This window comes from Ipomoea nil, unplaced genomic scaffold, assembly GCF_001879475.1.
Source record: "Ipomoea nil cultivar Tokyo-kokei standard unplaced genomic scaffold, Asagao_1.1 scaffold2216, whole genome shotgun sequence".
NCBI lineage: Eukaryota > Viridiplantae > Streptophyta > Magnoliopsida > Solanales > Convolvulaceae > Ipomoea > Ipomoea nil.
Window position 1 is genome coordinate 383776 of NW_017618644.1, and position 21858 is coordinate 405633.

At 40.9% G+C, this 21858-nt stretch overlaps 1 long non-coding RNA gene across 1 annotated transcript; it reads right to left on the reverse strand.

Moving 5' to 3' along the window:
- Window positions 1-1476: 1476 nt before the first annotated feature.
- LOC109150161 lies at window positions 1477-2142 on the reverse strand. Its single transcript, XR_002049089.1, has 2 exons — window positions 2064-2142; window positions 1477-1766 (listed from the first exon to the last, which is right to left on the reverse strand). It is a non-coding gene; the product is annotated as an uncharacterized LOC109150161 (long non-coding RNA).
- Window positions 2143-21858: the final 19716 nt, after the last annotated feature.

A 21858-nucleotide genomic window follows, 5' to 3' on the forward strand; every position in this document is an offset into this window, starting at 1 on the left:
TATATACTAATTATTTTCCTAATCTTATCTTATTATATAAAATAAAATAACCATACGCCTAGGGAACCACATTAGAGCAAAAAAATCCCGCCTAAACAAAATGTGGTCGATTAGTAGTAGTATATATAGAAATCGAGTAATATGCAGTGTTGTATTTCACACTTGGATAAGGGCGGTTGTTTACAAATTTTTATGTAATGCCTTGAAACACGAAATAATTAAAACAACTGTTAGTATTCCAATGTACTACCATATTAAATATTTAAAGAAACCATCACTACAATAAAATTGTTCATTAGTGAGAGGTAAAACCGTCACTAAAAATAAACAAAAAAAAAAAATCATTAAAAAAGACTTTAATAACGGAAAATTTACCGTCGTCACTCGTTGTTATATCTTCCGTGGATAAAAATAAATAGTGACGTGATATGATACCATCATTAATAAAGATATAGTGATGGTTTATTTACCGTCACTAAAATATTCTTTTTGTGGCAAAGAATCCTGTCACTCATACAACTACTCACTAACATAATTTCCTCTCATTATATTCTTGTAATGATAGAAAATCCCGTCTGTAATATTATACTATTTACTAAACAAAATTTTTCCTCATTATATTAAATTTTGCCCATCAGTAAAAATTATAATTTAGTGTCAAATATTAATTTTATAATTTTGTATATATTTTAACTTCTCATTGAATATTAATTTTTGTAATACATTTTTTCTCACTAATTGATATTATGTTATGTTAAGTTTTTACCCTAATGCAATCAAAGTAAACTCAATCAATATATTAAAAGACTTCATCATCTTTACCACAATGAAATGTTTCATACAACTTTGTAAAGACTAAAGGCAAAGACACTAATTATAACAAATAGTCATATAATGTATCTGTTGGCAATTTTGAAAGGTGAGACTATACAAATAAACATGTTTAGTTTAGACAAAACAGTCCCAAAGCAAAAATATCCAATTTACTTTCAATGTGGTGCTAAGTATGCCCTTTTTCATCAATAGCTTTGCCACCTGGTAGATAAAAATAGTCAAGAACGATATACTCAGTATAAATGAATATATAATAATATGCAATTAAAGATCATGCATGTTGGAGACCCAATATAGAAAAAGTAATAGTTTGAGAGCAAAAGCCAAAGCATGAAGCTCAATTCATAAGTATCGAAATAAAGAGTCAAGTACACAATTCGCTTGTCCGCCATGTTTCCAATAGCACCATGTGCATGAACAAGACCAAATATAAAGAAAACAATGGTGATAGTTGGATCCAATAAAGGAATGAAAACACGTACTAAAACAGAGGCACAGATATTGTACAAGCATCAACAGTAATTCATAATCTTTCTTCAGCGTCAGTCATTAAGCATTCCATAGCGTAGTGTAAGCAATTGCATAAAAATATGCTATTATAAATAAAGTAGTGGTTCAACCGAATTTTCATTGGAACCTAGATGCTAATATGATAATCATTTCACATTATAACATTCATAGGAGTACCAAAACTTAGTGATGAATCTTTTTTCATGCAGATTTTACTTGAAATTGTTTAAATAGGTTGACATTAGACAAACATGGAATGACTATCTCTTAGAATAACCAAATTTTATCTAACAAAAAAAAAAAAAAAAAAAAAAAACTGAGCAGGTATAATACCGTATCTCCTGCCCAAGAGGGTCTTAACGTTTGAAGAATAGAAGAATGTCTTCCTTGGAATTCTCTGGCAGAGGGATGGGTTCCCAATCCTATATGGAAGCACAATATATCAAAAGAGATGAGAATTAATGAGTATTTCAGGAAAAACATCATCTGAGAGAAATGATTGCAATTATCATAAGGAGGTAGATCACTGGGCAAGTCAAGCATTACCTGGCCAAGTTTACTTCAATAAACAAGGATAGCTCAGCATTTTCTTAATTCGATATTTCACTTAGTTTGACAACCTTAAAAATGCAGTATGGAAGAGTATCAATAAAATCTATTGAGTTTGTAAAACATAAGTAAGAAATAATATACATAAATAAGTAATAGAAACAAAATACCGCTCAAAAGAATAAGAGAATTCCAAACATAAATGGTGGAGACAAAAGGAGAGCAATGAAGTTGTACAACCACCAGGATTGTTGGTTTTAGGGTTTTTGGGCCCAGGGAGGTCCAATACAACTATAGTTGGTGGATTCACCTTTCATAATAAGGCTATTAAAATAGAAGAAATATGACTCAATGATTTTTACGTGGAAACTGAAAGGTGAAAACCACAGGCATTTTTGGGCGGTGTCAAGCCTAAATTCACTATGTATTTTGTTGGTGTCTTTGTACATATTGTAGAGCTATTTTGTGTATGTGATATTGTGTAGAGATAGAGCTACTATACTTTGTACGTTGAGAGGGAGTCTTCTTCATGCGTGGAAGAGTGGTAGAGTCTTCTCATAAGGAGTCTTCTTCATGTGGTCTTCTTGCTTAGATGAGTGGAGAGTGGTTGTGGGAGAGTGACATGTCTTTCTATGGGAGAAAGAATAGTAAGTGGGAGAATGGTGTTTGGGAGAGTCCTCAGCTCCCATGTGTAGATGAATGAATGAATCCCCACCTTGTGCTCTTCTACTCCTTCTTATAGCTAGCTCTTCCAAAATTGTCCGTTAGGGGTAATTAGTATGCTTTATGAGTGATAATGATGGCTTAATTTGGTTAGTAAGTGGGAGTTCATGTGGGGGTTATGGATAATAATAATAATTGGGTAATAATTGGGTGGTTAGGAATTGAGGGGTAATAATTAGGAGTTTAATATGGGCTAACGGCTAGTTTAGGCCGACCTTCTACCTGTGCCGATCCCACACTCGCGCCGACTCCTCGGTTTGAATCGTATCTCTTTTGAGCTTTTCCTCTTCTGGACCTGGCCCTTTCTCCTCCTGGACCTCTCTTCCTCTGGGCTTGATCCCTTTTCTTCTTGGGCCCCGAGCCCACGGGGTTCACACCCCATTAACTAGTCCCTCACTTTTCAATATTGAGCCCTCTTTAGCTCGAATAATGGAAAGTATCCGTCTTCTCCCTGCAGATTGCTTGAATCGTGTGATCTCCTTGATTTCATCCTTATGACTCCTCTTTGCTATATGACCGACTGCTTCAGCGGAGATGACCTCATGGCTTCGAGCCCCCTTTTCTTTATCCGCCGAAGTGACTCTCGACTGTAACTTCTCTTTCTCTAATAAACTTCTAAGGGTTTGGACCCTTGATTCTTTCTATATTTGCCGAGTCCCTCAGTCGAGGTGACTCTCGGTGGTAGTTTCTTTTCTTTCTAAGAAATGTCTAAGGGTCGGAACCCTGGTTTCTTTTCTTTTTTCTTGCTGAGTCTCTCAGCCGAGGCGACTCCTGTAGGCTTTTTCTAAGAAACGTCTAAGGGTCAGAACCCTTGTTTCTTTTCTCTTTTTTCTCTAAGAAACGTCTAAGGGTCAGTGCCCTTTTGTTTCTCTCTTTTCTTGCCGAGTCCCTCAGTCGAGGCGACTCTTTAGGCTTTTCCTCTTAGAAACGTCTAAGGGTCAGTGCCCTTTTGTTTCTCTCTTTTCTTGCCGAGTCCCTCAGTCGAGGCGACCCTTTAGGCTTTTTCTATCTCAGAAACGTTTAAGGGTCAGTGCCCCGTAGTTTCTCTCTTTTCTTGACGAGTCTCTCAGTCGAGGCGACCCTTTAGGCCTTTTCTATCTCAGAAACGTTTAAGGGTCAGTGCCCCGTCGTTTCTCTCTTTTCTTGCTGAGTTCCTCAGTCGAGGCGACCCCTGTAGGCTTTTTCTATCTGAGAAACGTCTATGGGTCAGTGCCCTTTAGTTTCTCTCTTTTCTTGCCGAGTCCCTCAGTCGAGCGACTCCTTAAGCTTTTTCTATCTTAGAAACGTCTAAGGGTCAGTGCCCTTTTGTTTCTTTCTTTCTTGCCGAGTCCCTCAGTCGAGGCCACTCCTTAGGCTTTTTCTATCTTAGAAACGTCTAAGGGTCAGTGCCCTTTTGTTTCTCTCTTTTTTTGCCGAGTCCCTCAGTCGAGGCGACCCCTGTAGGCTTTTTCTATCTTAGAAACGTTTAGGGTCAGTGCCCCGTTGTTTCTCTCTTTTCTCGCCGAGTCCCTCAGTCGAGGCAACCCCTTAGGCTTTTTCTATCTTAGAAACGTTTAGGGTCGGTGCCCCATTGTTTCTCTCTTTTCTCGCCGATTCCCTCAGTCAAGGCGACCCTTTAGGATTTTTCTATCTTAGAAACGTCTAAGGATCAGTGCCCTTTTGTTTCTCTCTTTTCTTCTTTGCCAAGTCCCTCAATCGATGAGACTCCTGGCCGTGATTTTTCTTTTTCTAGTAAACTTCTAAGGGTTTGGACCCTTGATTTTTTCTCTTACTAACTCGAGCCCTTTAGTTGGGGTGACTCTCGGTTGTAGCTCTTCTTTTCCTTCATTTCATATAGCCCCTCGTAGATGAGAAATTCCATGAGCAATATTTTGGAATGTATATGCATTTTCTTGCCATGCCTAGAATATATCCAAGTCTTCCCCCTGTTGTGCGGCACATGTGATTGGAATCTAAATCCGCCATATGCAGAAAAATCCCTCCTCCAAACTCCCATAATGGATAATACCCGGTCAGACTCTTGGAGTCGGCTTTAGAGCTGATTGGGCTTAGGAATCAAGGTCCGACGCAGAGTGGTCGGCCCAGCGTACGAATGGGCGGACCAACCCAGTCAGACTCGTGGAGTCGGCCATGAAGCTTGATTGGGCTTAGGACCCAAGGTATGATACAGAGTAATCGGCCCAGCATACGAATGGGTGGACCTACCCGGTCAGACTCGTGGAGTCGGCCTCGTAAGTGCACATGTTTTCCCCACCAGATATTGTTGTGCGGGGAATGTTTTTAAATGTGTTTAAGGCTGTTTTTAAAGAAACGAGAATGGAGTATTTTTGTTTCTGTGACGTGTGGATACACTGCCTTAAAAGCTAATTGCCGGAGACTGTGCAAGTCTTTAACCCGGTTGCTTTCGACCAGCAAACACAGAATAACTCACGTATATTCTTTGCATAGAGAGAATACGTTTTGCTCTGGAATTATTCTTGTAAAATGAGGTTTGGGAGGCCTGGTACTTATACTAATTCGAACCAACGGCCTTCCCCACGACCTCCACAAAGAATAAAGCAAAGAGTGGAGAGGTTACGCTGAATTGTTCTGCTCGATTTTCTCCTGGCCACAAGACAATTTCTGAAGCGCAAAAATCGGACAAAGTAGACTAATTCAAGCGAAAAAGTCGGACAGCAAAACAAAACTTTGACCACACCACACCGCGTCGCGCACGGCACGAGCCGGGCGGGCGGCGGCGCGCGCGAGACTTCCCCTTTCCTCTCTCTTGAAAACATTTCAAAGAACCCATTTGGAGTGGTATTAAAAAGGTGGGAAATTTCCTTCTAGGAAACCAATGTGGGACAAGCCTTAAAGCAAACTTAAAGTTAAACCACATTCTTGAATGTCAATTTCCAACAATCCCCCACACATTCAAGGAGTGTGGAGACTGGAATGTCAGCTGATCTTAATGCCAGTGTAGAACTTGAACTGGCACGTAGTGACCTGAGTAACTTACTTCTCAGGAGTGAACTGAGTCTTGAACTCTTTGAGAAGTGGGTAGTTTTGAACTCTGGTGCACACATCAGCTTTATTGAGCACACTTTTCTATGTCTCAGATGAGTACACAGGATTTATGGTTTCATTTACCATTTATTTTAATCCCATGTCTCTTGACGTACCAAGGATGGCTTTCCTGTTTAGCCCTTTCGTTAGAGGATCTGCAATGTTCCTCTCGGATTTCACATATTCTAGTGTGACTACACCATTTACTATTAGCTGCCTTACAGACTCATGTCTGACTATTATGTGTCTCCTTTTCCCATTATAAACACTATTTTTTGCTACACATATGGCAGTTTGTGAGTCACAATTTACAGGCACTGATGGAGTGGAGTTCCCCCACAACGGCATGTCTGCCAGTAGGTTTCTTAGCCATTCAGCCTCTTGCCCAGCCAGATCCAGAGCTATGAACTCAGCTTCCATTGTTGATCTGGCTATGCAGGATTGTTTAGTTGATTTCCATGACACAGCTGCTCCACCCATGGTGAATACGTAGCCACTGGTGGAACTGACATCGTCACTGTCATTAACCCAGTTAGCGTTACAATATCCCTCTAGGACGTTTGGAAACCCAGTATAATTAAGCCCCCATTCGATTGTTCCTCTTAGGTAGCGTAATACACGTTTTAGTGCATGCCAATGGGCTTCACTCGGGTTGTGAGTGTACCGACTAAGCCTGTTTACCGCAAGAGCAATGTCGGGTCGAGTGTAATTCATCAAGAACATCAAGCTCCCAATTAGTTTCGCATAATCTTCCTGTGCTACCCCTACTCCAGTGTGTTTTGTCAACTTTACACTGGGGTCATATGGGGTTGTGGCCGGAGTCACTTGATAACTGTCGAACTTTCTTAATAGTTTTTCAGTGTAGTGACTTTGTGATAGCTTGTAGTCATTCCCATTTCGGGTGACCTTTACTCCAAGTATCACATCGGCCTCCCCTAAGTTCTTCATGTCAAATCTCTCACACAGTGACTTTTTAGTCTCTATTATTGCGTTGACATTAGGACTGAAGATTAACATGTCATCAACGTAGATGCAGATGAGTACCACGCTTGACTCAACCTCTTTTGCGTATAGGCAAGCGTCTGATCTGTTGATCATGTATCCCAAATCCATTAGTGTCCTATGAAATTTTTCATACCACTGTTTGGGAGCTTGTTTTAACCCGTAAAGGGACTTTATTAGTCTACATACCTTTCCTTCTTGTCATGGGTCAACGCAACCAGGCAGTTGTTCCATGTAGATCTCTTCCTCTAGATCCCCATTTAGGAAGGCCGTCTTGACATCCATTTGATGGACTGTCCACTTGTGCGCTGCAGCCAACGCGAATAGCACCCGTATTGTTGCTATTTTTGTCACAGGTGAGTAGGTACAGAAGTAATCTTCCCCAAACTTCTGTTTATAGCCTTTGGCTACAAGTCTTGCCTTGAACCTCTCAATTGACCCATCGGGTCTTAATTTTCTTTTGAAAATCCACTTGCAACCAATAGGTTTTTCCCCTTTTGGAAGCTCTACCACTTCCCAGGTGTGATTGGATTTTATTGAGTCTAGCTCACTTTGGCTCCAAAGCACAGCGTCAATTGAGCGCATAGCAGTCTCGAAGGTTTTTGGCTCTTCTTCGAGAATTAGTTGGCATACAAACTGATCAGATAATTCATATATATCTTCCAATTCAGTTATGTATGTTACGAAGTCTGAACCGAAGCTCGTTTCGGTTCGTTGTCTCTTACTCCTTCTGAGCTGATCAGGCTCATTCTCACTTTGTAAGAGTGGAAACGGAGTTGGTTCGTTCCTATGAGAACTAATAGGAGACTTTAAGGGAAAGATATTCTCAAAAAATTCAGCTTCCCTTGCTTCACACATAGACCGATTGTCTAGGTTCATGAATCGGTATGCAGCACTATTTTCTGCATACCCCACGAAGACTGCATCTGTGGTCTTTGACCCAAGGTTAGGCCTTTTCAAAGTGGGTAACCCAACCTTGGCTAAGCACCCCCACACTTTGAAATATTTCAAATTTGGGGCGTATCCCTTCCACATTTCATAGGGTGTTTTCTCATACCCCTTATGAGGTATCCTGTTTAGGATATGATTAGCTGTAAGTGCAGCTTCCCCCCACAACGCGTTGGGGGCACCTGAGCTTATCAAGAATGCGTTTATCATCTCTTTTAGAGTCCGATTTTTCCTTTCGACTACTCCATTTTGTTGAGGGGTGTATGGTGCTGTCACTTCATGGATAATACCATGTTTTTCACATAATGATTTAAAGGACAACGACTCATATTCACCCCCCCCCCCCCCCTGTCTGAACGCAACCTTTTGATTTTTAGACTTAGTTGATTTTCGACCTCGGTCTTAAAAATCACAAACTTTTCTTCGGCTTCATCTTTTGTTCTTAGCAGATAAATTTTAGAAAACCGAGTAAAATCATCTATGAAAGATATATAGTATCTTTTTCCACCTTTAGTTTCAGTATTTCTAAAATCTGCTATATCCGAATGAATTAAATCTAATGCACATTTTGAGTGATGTTGAGCTAATGAAAAAGGTTTTTTAGTAAACTTTGCCTCAGCGCAAGTTTCACATTTAGTTGCATTATCATTAGACACATTATGTAGCATGTTCATATTTTTTAATCTAGTCATACACTTAATACCAATGTGTCCTAATCTAGCATGCCACATATCAATTGAAACAGTAACGTAAGCAAAGCTGCCAGAACCACTGGCCACATTATTTACTTTATTCATTGTTTTTGCAATGTTCTCATTGGTGTATTCTATGAGGGGCATCACAAAAAGCCCCCCACGTAGATACCCTTTCCCCAAGTACTCCCCCCTGCGCGTCATAATCAATCTTTCTGATTCAAACACTAACTTGATCCCGGCTCTGACCAACAAAGGCCCCGAGATCAAGTTTCTCCGCAGAGTGGGTACATACATTACATTGCTCAACAAAAGATTTTTTCCACTACATAGCTTTATTTCTACAGAACCACTACCTCTTACCTCAGCCATACTATCATTGCCCATGTAGACTTGTTCACCTTGTCCTTGAGCAATTGCCTGGAAGACTTTGAAGAGGCTTTTATTTGAGCAGAAATGGCGTGAGGCACCTGTGTCCACGATCCACTCCTTTGTGTCTTCTACAACATTTGCTTGTAGAGTTATTACTGCTGCTACCACTTCATTTTCTTCCAGCACGTTGGCTTGGTTTTTGGGTCCGCCTTGGTTCCCCTTCGGGTCAGGTCCTCCTTTCTTGAAGTAACATTGTGCTGCCCGATGTCCATGTTTTCCACAGACGTAGCATGGACCTCCTTTACCTGGTTTTTGGTTTTTATTTGTCTTGAAGTTGTTAGTGTTATTAACTTTCACACTTTTCTTCCAGTTTTTATTATGGCCAGCATTCCCAGATTTAGACCCGTTACCTGTTTCTATTACATTCGCCTTTAGATTTTCAGGAACAGAATCAAACCTTTGTCTGAGGCGGAATGCCTCCTCGATGTTGATATGATTTACCATTTCCTCCCAGGTGCATAACTTGGGCTCGTGCTTCATTTTGTTTTGGAACTCTGACCAGGATTCTGGTAATTTCTCAATAAGAGAGTAGGTTTGAAGAGTATCACTTACTGGTATGCCTTCGGTGATTAGATCCCCAACCAAGTTCTCGTATTCATGCACTTGGTCAATGATTGGCTTACCGTCTGTCATCTTGTAGTTCAACCAACGGGCAATTGCGTACTTCTTGCGACCTGCGTCGTCTGACCCATACTTCTTTCGCAGAAGATCCCAAATGGTTTTTGCACTCTTGTAACTAGCATAGATGTCGAGTAGAGCATCAGTCATGTAGTGTAAAAAAATTCCCCTTACCGTTTTATTGTCACGCTCGTACTTGGTACGAGTATCTTGGACTCATTCGGATGTCTTCGGGTCTGCAGCCTTTGGGTCTGGAGCTGTTTCCAGTTCGGTGACTGCGTTTTCAGACTGTTCACCGTCTATAGCTGCTGGTTGATCAGACTGGGCAGGTTCGAACAGATGTGCCGCATCGCTGGAGGTGACAACGTAGTCGAGCTCGAGTGCCTCGAAATGGATCATCAGCTTGACCGCCCATCTTCGATAGTTCAGTCCATTCAGCGGCTCAATTTTGGCGAGATCAGCAGCAGCTTTGGCGACGAACGACGACATGTTTTTGTTACGGTAGAATTAGCTTTTTTAACTGTTGTGCGGGGAATGTTTCTAAAGAAACGAGAATGGAGTATTTTTGTTTCTGTGACGTGTGGATACACTGCCTTAAAAGCTAATTGCCGGAGACTGTGCAAGTTTTTAACCCGGTTGCTTTCGACCAGCAAACACAGAATAACTCACGTATATTCTTTGCACAGAGAGAATACATTTTGCTCTGGAATTATTCTTGTAAAATGAGGTTTGGGAGGCCTGGTATTTATACTAATTCGAACCAACGGCCTTCCCCATGACCTCCACAAAGAATAACGCAAAGAGTGGAGAGGTTACGTTGAATTGTTCTGCTCGATTTTCTCCTGGCCACAAGACACTTTCTGAAGCGCAAAAATTGGACAAAGTAGACTAATTCAAGTGAAAAAGTCGGACAGCAAAACAAAACTTTGACCCCACCACACCGCGTCGCGCACGGCAAGAGCCGAGCCCAGCAGGCGGCGGCGGCGGCGCGCGCAAAACTTCCCCTTTCCTCTCTCTTGAAAACATTTCAAAGAACCCATTTGGGGTGGTATTAAAAAGGTGGGAAATTTCCTTCTAGGAAACCAATGTGGGACAAGCCTTAAAGCAAACTTAAAGTTAAACCACATTCTTGAATGTCAATTTCCAACAGATATTGCCATGTATACTGAACAAAATTCTCAAATGTGAGTTGGCACATCTTCCATAATCTTTCCACAGTTACCATTCATGCCCCCGCTTCCAAATATTTGGGCAGAGTTTGCAGTTTTGACTTCCTATCACATGTTTTGATGATAACTCGTAGAAGTTGGCTGCCAGCTTTCTTTTGGGGAAATCTTCCGTCTTTTGTCATGTGTTGCCTCCGTCTTAGATTTAGAGACATCCGACCGGAAATATACACCGTTGAGCCCCTTTCAAGCCTAGTTGACATTACACTGTTTGGGTTGCTTTTAGACCCTGTTCTTGAACCATTCGTGATAATCTCTTCTTTTCGGCTGACTGTTACTGCTATCCTAAAGGTTGGCCTGTACTGATAAGTATTTCGGCGGATTGTCCGTCTCGATCGGTAAATATGTTTCTTGGGATATAAAAAATTTTCCTACATGACCACCATGCCCTTCTTGTCGAATGAATCAACTTTATATTTTTCTTGAAAAATTTTTGGATGCCATACTACCTCGCATAGAACCTCCACGTGTGCATGTCAAATATTTCCAAATTTCAGTTTCCATAATTCTTTTATGAGTTTCCTATGCCATGAAGCAAAATTCCCCTTTGCTACGTATGTGACACATGCAATTTTCCATAGGGTTGCCTTTTTCTTGAACTTTTCATTCCTAAAAATTGATTCTTCCTGTCTAGTTAGTACAATCTGCTCCGGCCTCATCTATGCGTGATGGCCGACTCCATGATTATCGCATGCTAGCCAATCCTGCGGCTACCTCTCCCACGTGCAGGTAACCACAATTTTCATGTATAAATGTGTATGGAAAGAATGGTAAAATAAAATTGCCTACCAAACATGAGTCGGTGAAACCATCTTCCATGATAATCCCTCCTTCCATATAGACAAACAAACTAACCTCAAACTTTCTTTTATAAGGAATTCTTATTTAAGCACCATATATCTTCCCCGGGATTTCTCCAACGCAACTGGATGTACCCATGCTTTCTGGCTTTGGAATACTCCATGCATAAACATACTCAGAAGGAAAAAATTCTTCATGTACAGAGGCATGGCTTACTGCTTTATCAATGTCTCCGGCGATTCACCATCCGATTGCTCTCTTGCCAGGTTACTCATATTTTAACAGGATGGCCCACCCATCTTTTAGGATAGCCCTTCATCCATCTTTTCTTCGTTAAGCATGGAAATAATGCTCATTCTGATTCTACAGTTCCAACTTCCAGGTATTCGCCTCACCCATCATGTATGCCGACCAAATAACTTGCATGTCGTGAAATGATCCCCATCAGCCACGTACTATTTCCCCGCCATTCCCTTAGGCAGTGTCAACATGCCTAAGTTAAAAAGGGAGTCCGCCAGCTCAATTTTCTCATTGCCTTGGACACACAAATTTCTCAGCAGCTTCTTTCTCCGAATTCGATGTAAGGTAATAGTGCGCCCAGCTCTTTGTCATGTATAAGTGTGTCCTTCCAAATTTAATGTTGCATCCTCTACTTGCTCCTGCGAGAACAGCCGACCGTACGCTTGCCGACTGTCCTCTCGTCAACAATTTCTACCAAGCCTGTCGGTTATACCACTTGGTATGTTCTTGGGAGTTCCCTTAACTGTCGCCACATTAATAGGCATTAGGCAACTTCACATGCCTTCAAATAGCTTCATTAAAATATGAAATTTTGGAGTTGAATGCTTTTGTCCTTCTTTAGGTACTGCCACGTACGATGAGTGTAATGCCGCAATATGATGTAAATGCATGCCTCTTTTCTAAATATATGCATAAATGTATCTCTAAAAGGTATGACTTCATTTGTCAAAAAAATTTGGAGCACTCCCCTAGCTGCCGATGGCTCAGATTTCGCGACCGACTGTATGCTCCATTAGAATATTATCTGCTCTTAATTCTGGAAAATCGAAAATCTCTTGCCAAACTGCCGGATGTCCCTGAAGCGGAAAGCATCAACAATGGTTGCTCTAAGACTCAATTGGAACAAATGAGGGCCGTCCTGAGACTCGGCTAACGGCTGCGACGCGAGATGCTAGGAGCTTTTGAACCTGATCGCCAACGCAATAAAATATGACATGTCTGATCTTGTCTTGAAACTTTGAACTGTGCTTCACTTTGGATACTCGGTTCTTGTCCTCCACGTGCCGAGTGCTTATTTCGGTCGGCAAGTTGAATATGTTTCCTAAACTTTGAATATTAAAACTTTCCTCGCAGCAACATTTACCAAACAAATCAACATTTTTTTTTTGGTTTGAGGAATTATCATCTGATGTCATGTATCTTCCCTGGATTATTTCCACCTGGGGAGGCCTGCAAGAGTACACCAAGACCTTCCACATGCAAAAAGGCATACTTGAAATAATCCATTTAGCTTGATGGATGATCTCACTACCACTTGGCTCTCACCCAAGCATTGCCATTTATAACATTTAATATAACATTTATTACGCATGTAAATGAATATCAAAATTCTTATAATAATGCAGCATTCCAAAAAATTTCTATGAGTGGACAAATTTTGAATTTGAATACCAATATTTCACTTTATAAACGTACCTTTATATTTCATTATGGTGAACCAGTTCGTGAAGCAGTAAGTCCGCATGCTTGTCCAAGTCACCGGAGTCGTCCCTTCATTCTCCATGCCCGAGTCCGAGTCCTTACTCTCTTAGATATCCATATGCAATCTTTATTGCTTGATTCCCCTCCTATCATCTTTCGAACTCTTCCTGGTTTACTGTTCTCCGGGAACCTTCTCAACCTTCCATCCGTAGTGAACTCTCTTCACCGGACGCTTTCCGAATTCACTCAGACAAAGAGGTAAACACGACCTTTTGTCACGTCCCCACAGACGGCACCGGTGTTGGTTTTAGGGTTTTTGGGCCCAGGGAGGTCCAACACAACCGTAGTTGGTGGATTCACCTTTCAAAAATATAAGGGAATAATGATTCTCGTGAATATGTGTATGTATCCTTTTGGCATGGACTGGCCGTCCTCCTTTACAATTTTTGAGGAGCCCTTTTATAGTGGGTCTCTTTGGAATCCATTAAAGCATACATATAAGGTCATAAATTGGCCCATTAACTCTCCTTTAACTCTCGAGCCCATGGGCAACCATGACTGGGCTTCCCAACGGCTTTTTGCCTGTGCCTTCAAAGCAGCCTCTTGAATGCTTCAACGGTCTCTTATCACTTGTGCCGACCGAGTACTTGCGCCGACCTTAGGGTCGAGCCGACTTTTTGGCTCGGTCCATGCTTCTCTTGGGCCTTCCTTCTTCTGGGCTTGGCCCCTCCTTTTCGGGCCGCTCATACTTTTGGGCTTCTCTTTTTCCCAGGCTTTGGGCCCCAGGGTCCATACCCCATCAAGGATCATTACATCAACTCACCAGATTTCAGATAGCCAACAAAAATATAGCCATAAAATTTCCAATAGTTGCAGAACAAAAGTAATGAAAACAAAAATATAGTCATAAAATTTTCAATAGCTGCAAAAGAAATGAAACTACGAAGGCAGGAGCACCAAGAGCTCTTAGAGCCAGAAATCTTTGTAAATAAATTCAACACAAAGCCACAGAACCAAAATCTTGAATTGACATTTTACTACATCTCTCCAACTGAATTACAGCCTCTCTCCAAGTTACTTCTAGAAACAACAAAACACATTCACAAACACACGAGGAACACAAGCATTCTCTTATTGTAACAAAAGCCATTTCAATAGTTATTAACACATCGAACTAAACAAGAATAAAAGACTAAACCTGCAAACTAAAAATTCTTCCAATGTCAACAATTAATGCATTGGAGAAACACTACCAATTTTTAAAAATAAACATATGTGTGATTTTCTTTATATATAAATCAAACTATCAAAGTGAATAAATAATCAAATAGAAAATTATAAAATTAGTATATATGTAAGTTAGTAACTTACCTTGATATTGGAACTTGAAAGAAGTGAAGAACCAAGAGTCTAAGATGGGTGAGGGTCGTGAGGTGTTGAAGTTGACTGGCATGTTATGACCCTGGGCAGCGGTATGGAGTTGAAAAAGGCTGGAAGTAGTGCGACTGGAGGGAAAGGCAAGCCGTTAAGGGAGGAAGACACAGCAAACGACGTCGTGTAAAAGAAAGACGTTGGAGGCGGTTGGAAATAAATCAAACGACAGCGTTTGAAGGCTGGCAATTACGGTAAAGTCAGACGGTGTCGTTTTGGGACTCTCTTGGTTAGGCTGATCTGTTACTGAGCAGAAGATTCCAGAGAGTGCAGGGGATTATTCCCTACTGTAATGCTTAGTTTTTGTCCTATTTAAGTTTGGATTTTGTGAGTTTGTTATGCAGATTTTGGAAATTAATGAAACTTCTCGTTCTTCCCTAAATTCTTCTCCATTTCCTGACCCTTTCTTCTATATTCTTCCTATTTTCTTCTGCAAGATTCTATGGCTGTGACAGTTGGTATCAGAGCTCACTCACGGGAACTCCAACCACCACCTCCCTAGAAGACCAGATGAGCAGGTTGGAGGCCCAAGTAATGGTGCAAGTAGCAGACAAGCTATTGGGTTGCAGGCTGTGGAAGACTCTATTTTTTAGCTTAAAGGGAAGATGGAAGCTTGGAAGGGGGAAGTCATTGAGCTGCTAATGCTGAATAGGCCACCCCGCCTGTTATTGACCCTTCCTCAGTACAAGGACAAGCGCACACTCAGCACCAGCCCAACCCTGGAGAAGGAGGATCTGCTCTTGGAAGGAGGCTTAGGAAGGAGCCGGTTTCAGACAACAATGTTGAGGTCCTTGAGGTTATTGATGAAGAGGAAGGCTTCGGAGAACACATTCCTATTTTTCCTGAGAACCCAGGGGCAGCTGAGAGAGAATGGGCTCCTAGGAGAGCAAATCTGGAGGCCAGGAATTTTACACCATAACCAGGGAGGAGACCATTTTATGAGGTACAAATAGGAAAACCCTCCTTTTGATTATGACCACCCTAGACTATGGATAGTGAGGTGTGAAAAGTTTTTTATGTTAGCTAGAATCCCTAGGGATGAGGTCATGAATGTGCTGTGACTGAATCTAACTGGTAAGGTTGGAGTGTGGTTTGAAGGGTATTTAAATGGGTTAAGGATGGGATTCTAGTGGGTTGTGTTTGCAAGGGTTGTATGTAAGAGATTTTGTGAACACAATGTTGATGTAATGGAAGAATTTTTCAACATTAAGCAATGGGGAAATGTTGTGGATTTTGCTGACAAGTATGAGGAGTATAAGGGGTTGTTACAGATTTATCCATATTTGACTGAGCAGTATTTCTTGGATAGCTTTATTGTGAGGTTGAAGCAACAGCTATGATATTTCGTGAGAACATCTAGACCTGGAAGTTTAGAGGATGCTATATGAGTAGCTAGACAATTTGAGAAAGGGTTGAAAGTGAATGAACAGCAGAAACCCCCCCCCCCCCCCCCCCCCCAGACCCACAAACCAAACCCCACTAGCCAAAGATACCCACAACTTTCCAGACCTTACATCCCCAGAAACCCTGAGCTATTTAAACCCCAAACCAGCCAAAACATACCCAAAATTGCAGCCTCAAACACCTTCCAATCCAATGCCAGGTCACCTAAGAGTAACAAGTTCAGAGATCAACTTTGAGAACAAAACAGGTGCTTTAGATGCTTTGAGCCTTGGAGCCTGGGCATAAATGTAAGAGTCCAACCTTCAATATAATTGAGGGAACTGATCTCCAGGAACATGAATAGGAGATCAGTGGGGACCAACCTGAGGAAGAGGAACCCTTGGTGGTCCTAGAATCAGAAGAAGTGGAAGTGACTTTAAGTGCTGTGGACTGAAATTTCAGGTCCAAAATGAAGCTTTTGAAAAAGACCTCAGAGTTCTTAAGCCTGGAGGGTGTGACATGGTCCTAGGAATGGACTGGATTGATTCCTATACCCCAATCCAGCTCCATACTAGGCCACAGGAATATCATTTCATAAAGATGGGAAAAAGGTGTTATTGAAGGGAATGACCAAGGGAGTTGCATTGCAGCAAGCAACCAAAAGGGAGGTTAGGAGGTGGAAGAAAGAAGGAGTATTTGCGTCTCTACTGCAGGGCATGGTCCACAATATCCTTCCCAAAAGCAAATCAGAAACAGAAATCTCTGAGCTGTCTGAAATCCTAAATGAATTCCAAGAATTGTTTGAGGAGCATAAAACACTGCCACCTCAGAGACCTTTTGACCATGAGATCCCACTGATCCCAGGAGCCAAACCAGTCAACTTCAAACCCTATAAATACTCTTTTTTTTTTGTAGAAGAACACAATAGAGAAAATGGTGAAAGAAATGTTGGCAGCAGGCATCATTTCCCGTAGCACTTCTCCTTTTGCCTCCCCAGTTTTACAAGTCCCTAAGAAGGACAACTCTGGGAGGTTTTCTATAGATTATAGGGCATTGAATGGCATAACCATCAAAAATAAATTCCCTATACAATTGGTTGAGGACCTGTTTTTAGAACTAGTTAATGCCAAAGTTTTTACTAAATTGGATTTGAGAGCTGGATATCAAGTTAGGATGAAAGAGGGCGAGGAATACAAAACAACCTTTAGGACACACCAAGGATTGTATGAATTCAAGGTGATGCCCTTTGGATTGACAAATGCACCAGCCACATTCCGGGCTCTTATGAACCATGTGTTTAAGCCCTTGATTAGAAAAACTGTCATTTTCTTCTTTGATGACATACTCATATACAGTCCTACCTTAAGGAGTAATTGGGAGCATCTAAGGGTGGTTTTGGGGGTCATGAGGAGTAATCAGCTGTTAGCCAAACTTAGCAAGTGCTCATTTGCTAAGAAGGAAGTTGAGTACCTTTGGCATATCATTTCAGAAAAGGGATTACAAACTGATCCTGCTAAATTAGCTGTTGTGGCAGCTTGGCCTAAACCAGCTAATATCAAGGAATTAAGGGAATTAAGTCATATGGAGTTATAAGCAGACCACTTACCAATATGCTTAAGAAGGATGCACTCTAGTGGAGTGCTGAGTCTGAAGCTGCTTTTGAAAGCTTGAAGCAGTCCCTATGTAATGCCCCAGTCTTAACACTCCCTGATTTTGAAAAGGAATTTGTTGTAGAGGTTGATGCCTGCTCCAAGGGCAAGGGGGCAGTATTAATGCAAGAAGGGAAGCAAGTGGCTTATTTAAGCAAGGGGTTTGGGGCTAAACACATGGGACTATCTATTTATGAAAAAGAGTATCTCTCTATCATCAATGCAGTTGATAAATGGAGGTCTTACTTGATTGGGAGGCTCTTCATCATCAGAACTGATCATCAACTAAGGGCCTCAACATAAGGGCCTCACTAAGTTATTGGGATTGAATTATGATATCTAGTACAAAACGGGAGTAGATAATTGTGTTGTTGATGCTCTATCTAAAATGGGAGGTGTTGAACAAGCTGAATTGTTGGCTATCTCAACTGTTAGACCACTTTGGATGGAAGATATCATAAAGAGTTATGAAGGGGATGATTTAGCTTCTAAGACACTCACTGAACAATTAGTGGCACCAAAAGCAGCCTCACTATTCACTGTATATTGGGCAGAAGGGGGATCTGAGAAGCAAGCTCTTATTGCAATTACATAGTTCTCCTATAGGGAAGCACTCGAGACAGCAGGTGACTTACCACAGACTCAAACAACTCTTCTACTAGAAGGGGATGAAAAAGGAGATGATAACAATAGTTAAGGGTTGTGATACTTGTCAGAAATGTAAGGAGGAGAATGTAGCTTATCCTGGATTATTGCAGCCCTGAAAAATCCCTGAACAGGCTTGGCAAAGCAAATCAATGGATTTCATTGAAGGGCTGCCTATATCTCAATGAAAGGAAGTCATTATGGTGGTAGTTGACAGGTTCACCAAATACAGCCACTTTTTAGCCTTATCCCATCCCTATACTGCTGAAAAGGTGGCTAAGATATTCATGGAGAATGTCTACAGACTCCATGGCATTCCACAATACATTGTGAGTGATAGAGGCAAGGTCTTTGTGAGTAAGTTTTGGAAAATTTTATTTAAACAACTGCAAGTGAATCTGAGTATGTCATCAGCCTATCACCCATAATCTGCAATCGTTATACCGTGCACCAGGCCGCACATAGCAATGTGCGCCGCGCCTCCCAAAACGACGTAGTTTTGTTAAGTTGTTAAAAAAAATCTCTGTTTCGAATGCACATAAACTCATATCAGAATACACATAAACTCATATCAGAATACACATAAACTCATATCAGAATACACATAAACTCTTAACATAATACACATAAACTATAACATAATACATATAAAATCTTAACTGAATACACATAAAATCTTAACTGAATTCACATAAACTCAAACACAATACACAAACGTTTAACTGAATACACATAATGGGGTTTGGTTAACATAATACACATAAACTCTTAACTAAATACACATAAACTCATAACACAATACACATAAAATTTTAACTGAATACACATAATGAGGTTTGGTCTATTCAGATGGACGGAGTGAGGTCAGCATGACGTCAGCATGAAACACGCGCGTTTTGTGCCTGGGCGCACATTGCTATGTGCGGCGTGGTGCATGATATAATTTGCCCACAATCTGATAGCCAGATAGAGAGGGTTAACAGGTGCATGGAAACTAACTTGAGGTGCATGGTTTTTCACAAGCCCAAGACATGGAGTAAGTGGCTGCACCTAACTGAGCACTGGTATAACACCAACTACCACACCTCCTTGCAGTGTTCACCTTTCCAAGCCATCTATGGTTACTTAGTACCAGTTTTGGCATTTGATATTGTGAAAGAAGGAGAGGGAAGTGATTGGTTTAAAGAGAGAGCCACCATGGTGGCCATCCTCAAGGAAAACTTACAAAGAGCTCAGGCCAGAATGAAACAACAAGCAGATATACACAGGAATGAAAGAAGTTTTGAGGTTGGGGATTGGGTATACTTGAAAATACAGCTCGACAAACAAGTTTATGTGGCTGTTAGATTCAATGTAAAGCTTACTGGCAGATTCTATGGGTCATTCAGAGTCATAAGGAAGATTGGGAAGGTAGCTTATAAGCTAGAATTACCTGCTGAAACTACCATACACCCAGTTTTCCATGTTTCCCAATTAAAGAAGAGGATAGGAGATGGCATTACCCCCCCCCCCCCCCCAACCTGAATTGCCCATCACTGACTCTAAAGGAATGGTGCTCACTCAACCAGGGGCAGCCATAGGGAAAAGGTTGGTCAAAAGAAACAACAAGGCCGTGGTTCAGATCCTCATTCAGTGGGAAAATCTACCCAAGGAAGCAGCAACTTGGGAGGATATCCACCACATCACAAGTCAATTCCCCAAGTTTGATCCTTGGGGACAAAGATCCTTTGAATGAGAGGGTAATGTTATGACCCTGGGCAGTGGCATGGAATTGAAAGAGGTTGGAAGTAGTGCGACTGGAGGGAAAGGCAAGCCGTTAAGGGAGGAAGACACAACAAACGATGTCGTGTGACAGAAAGACGTTGGAGGCGGTTGGAAATAACTCAAACGATAGCGTTTAAAGGCTGGCAATTAGGGCAGAGTCAAACGGTGTCGTTTTGTGACTCTCTTGGCTGGGCTAATCTGTTACTGAGTAGAAGATTCCAGAGAGTGCAGGGGAATTCCCTACTATAATGTTTAGTTTTTGTCCTATTTAATTTTGGATTTTTGTGAGTTTGTTATGCAGATTTTAGAAGTTAATGAAACTTCTCTTTCTTCCCTAAATTCTTCTCCATTTCCCTACCCTTTCTTCTCTGTTCTTCCTCTTTTTTCTGCAAGATTCTAAGGTTGTGACAACTGAGCAGTGACCGGCAACTCGGCGACCCGCGAGGTAGTGAGCGCCTGAGCAGCGACAAGCGAGAGGACTGGCAAGCTGCAACTCCTGTCTCCTGCAGTCCTTCAATTCGAGAGATTAAGAGATAAACGAGGTAGAGAAGCCAGAGAGGGCTGCGTGACTGGCCAACAATTAGGATTTTAGGGTTCGCGAACGAGAAACGGATAGATTGAGAGACAAAGAGGTTTACTGGAGTAAGATGTGTGGCTGTAAAATTTTAGGTACGGCACAAGAGGGCACCTAAAATGTTTCGATTGGAATTAGATTTTAGTGGAATCTAATTTTCAGATACCAATAGTGAGATTAATAGCATCTTTTGTATCAATAGCGAGACTATACTTTTAAAATAAGTATAAAATTAAAATTTCGTCACTAAATCATAAATCTTTAGCGAGAGTAATTTTTAACATTCACAAAAGCTAGGCAAATAATACATTTAATGAAGGGTTTTTCGACCCGTCACTAATTTTTTGTAACTAAAAATTGTTTTTCTTGTAGTGCATTGGTTAAAACAAAACTGTTAGGGCCCGTTTACTAACAGAAAACTATTTTCTGTTTTCTATTCTCTGTTTTCGAAAATTCTATGTTTTCAATTCTCTGTTTTTGAAAATTGAAATTGAAAACGTGTTTATCTGTACTTATTTTCGAAATCCATTCTCCATTTACTAAATTAAAAATGTACTACATACATATATTTATAAGTTATTTCGTGACAAATTAAAATGTCATTACAAAACATATTAATTGCAATAATTTAAAATAAGTTATTTCGTGACGAAATGTGATTACAAAACATTGTAAATAAAATTGAGTACACCATCAATGATTATAATTTGCCCAGAGTGCATTTGCGATGTCCTCACGCAATTGTAGCATTTGGTCTTGTTAACTCATATCTAATTGTATGGTATCATTTCCACCACCACTACTACTTTCACCATCATCCAAAACCATGTCTTGCGTTCCGTACATCATACCCAATTGATCATCTTTATCTTCCAACCGAATGAAATTATGTAATGCACAACATGCAAGAGGAATTTGTCTTTGCCTAATCAATGGGTAACCATTAATGGACTTTAGAATTGGGAATCTTGCCTTTAAAAGTCCAAAACACCGCTCAATCACATTCCGCAATGAGTGTCGATAATTAAATAGGGCTTGTTTATTTCGTATCCGTCCTTGCCCACGAAAGTCATTCAAGTGATAGCGCTCCCCGCGGTATGGTGCCAAAAAACCGGGTGCATTTGGGTAACCAACATCAACAACGTAGTAATAACCTATACAATTGAGAAAAAGAATATACTTAAAGAAATACTAAATTACACTAAGTTAAATAATTGAAATTAATAAGCTATTCGAATACTCTTACCTTTGGGTGGCATATGAAAATCACTTCCAGGCTTTGAAATTGCATCTAAGAATATGCGGGAATC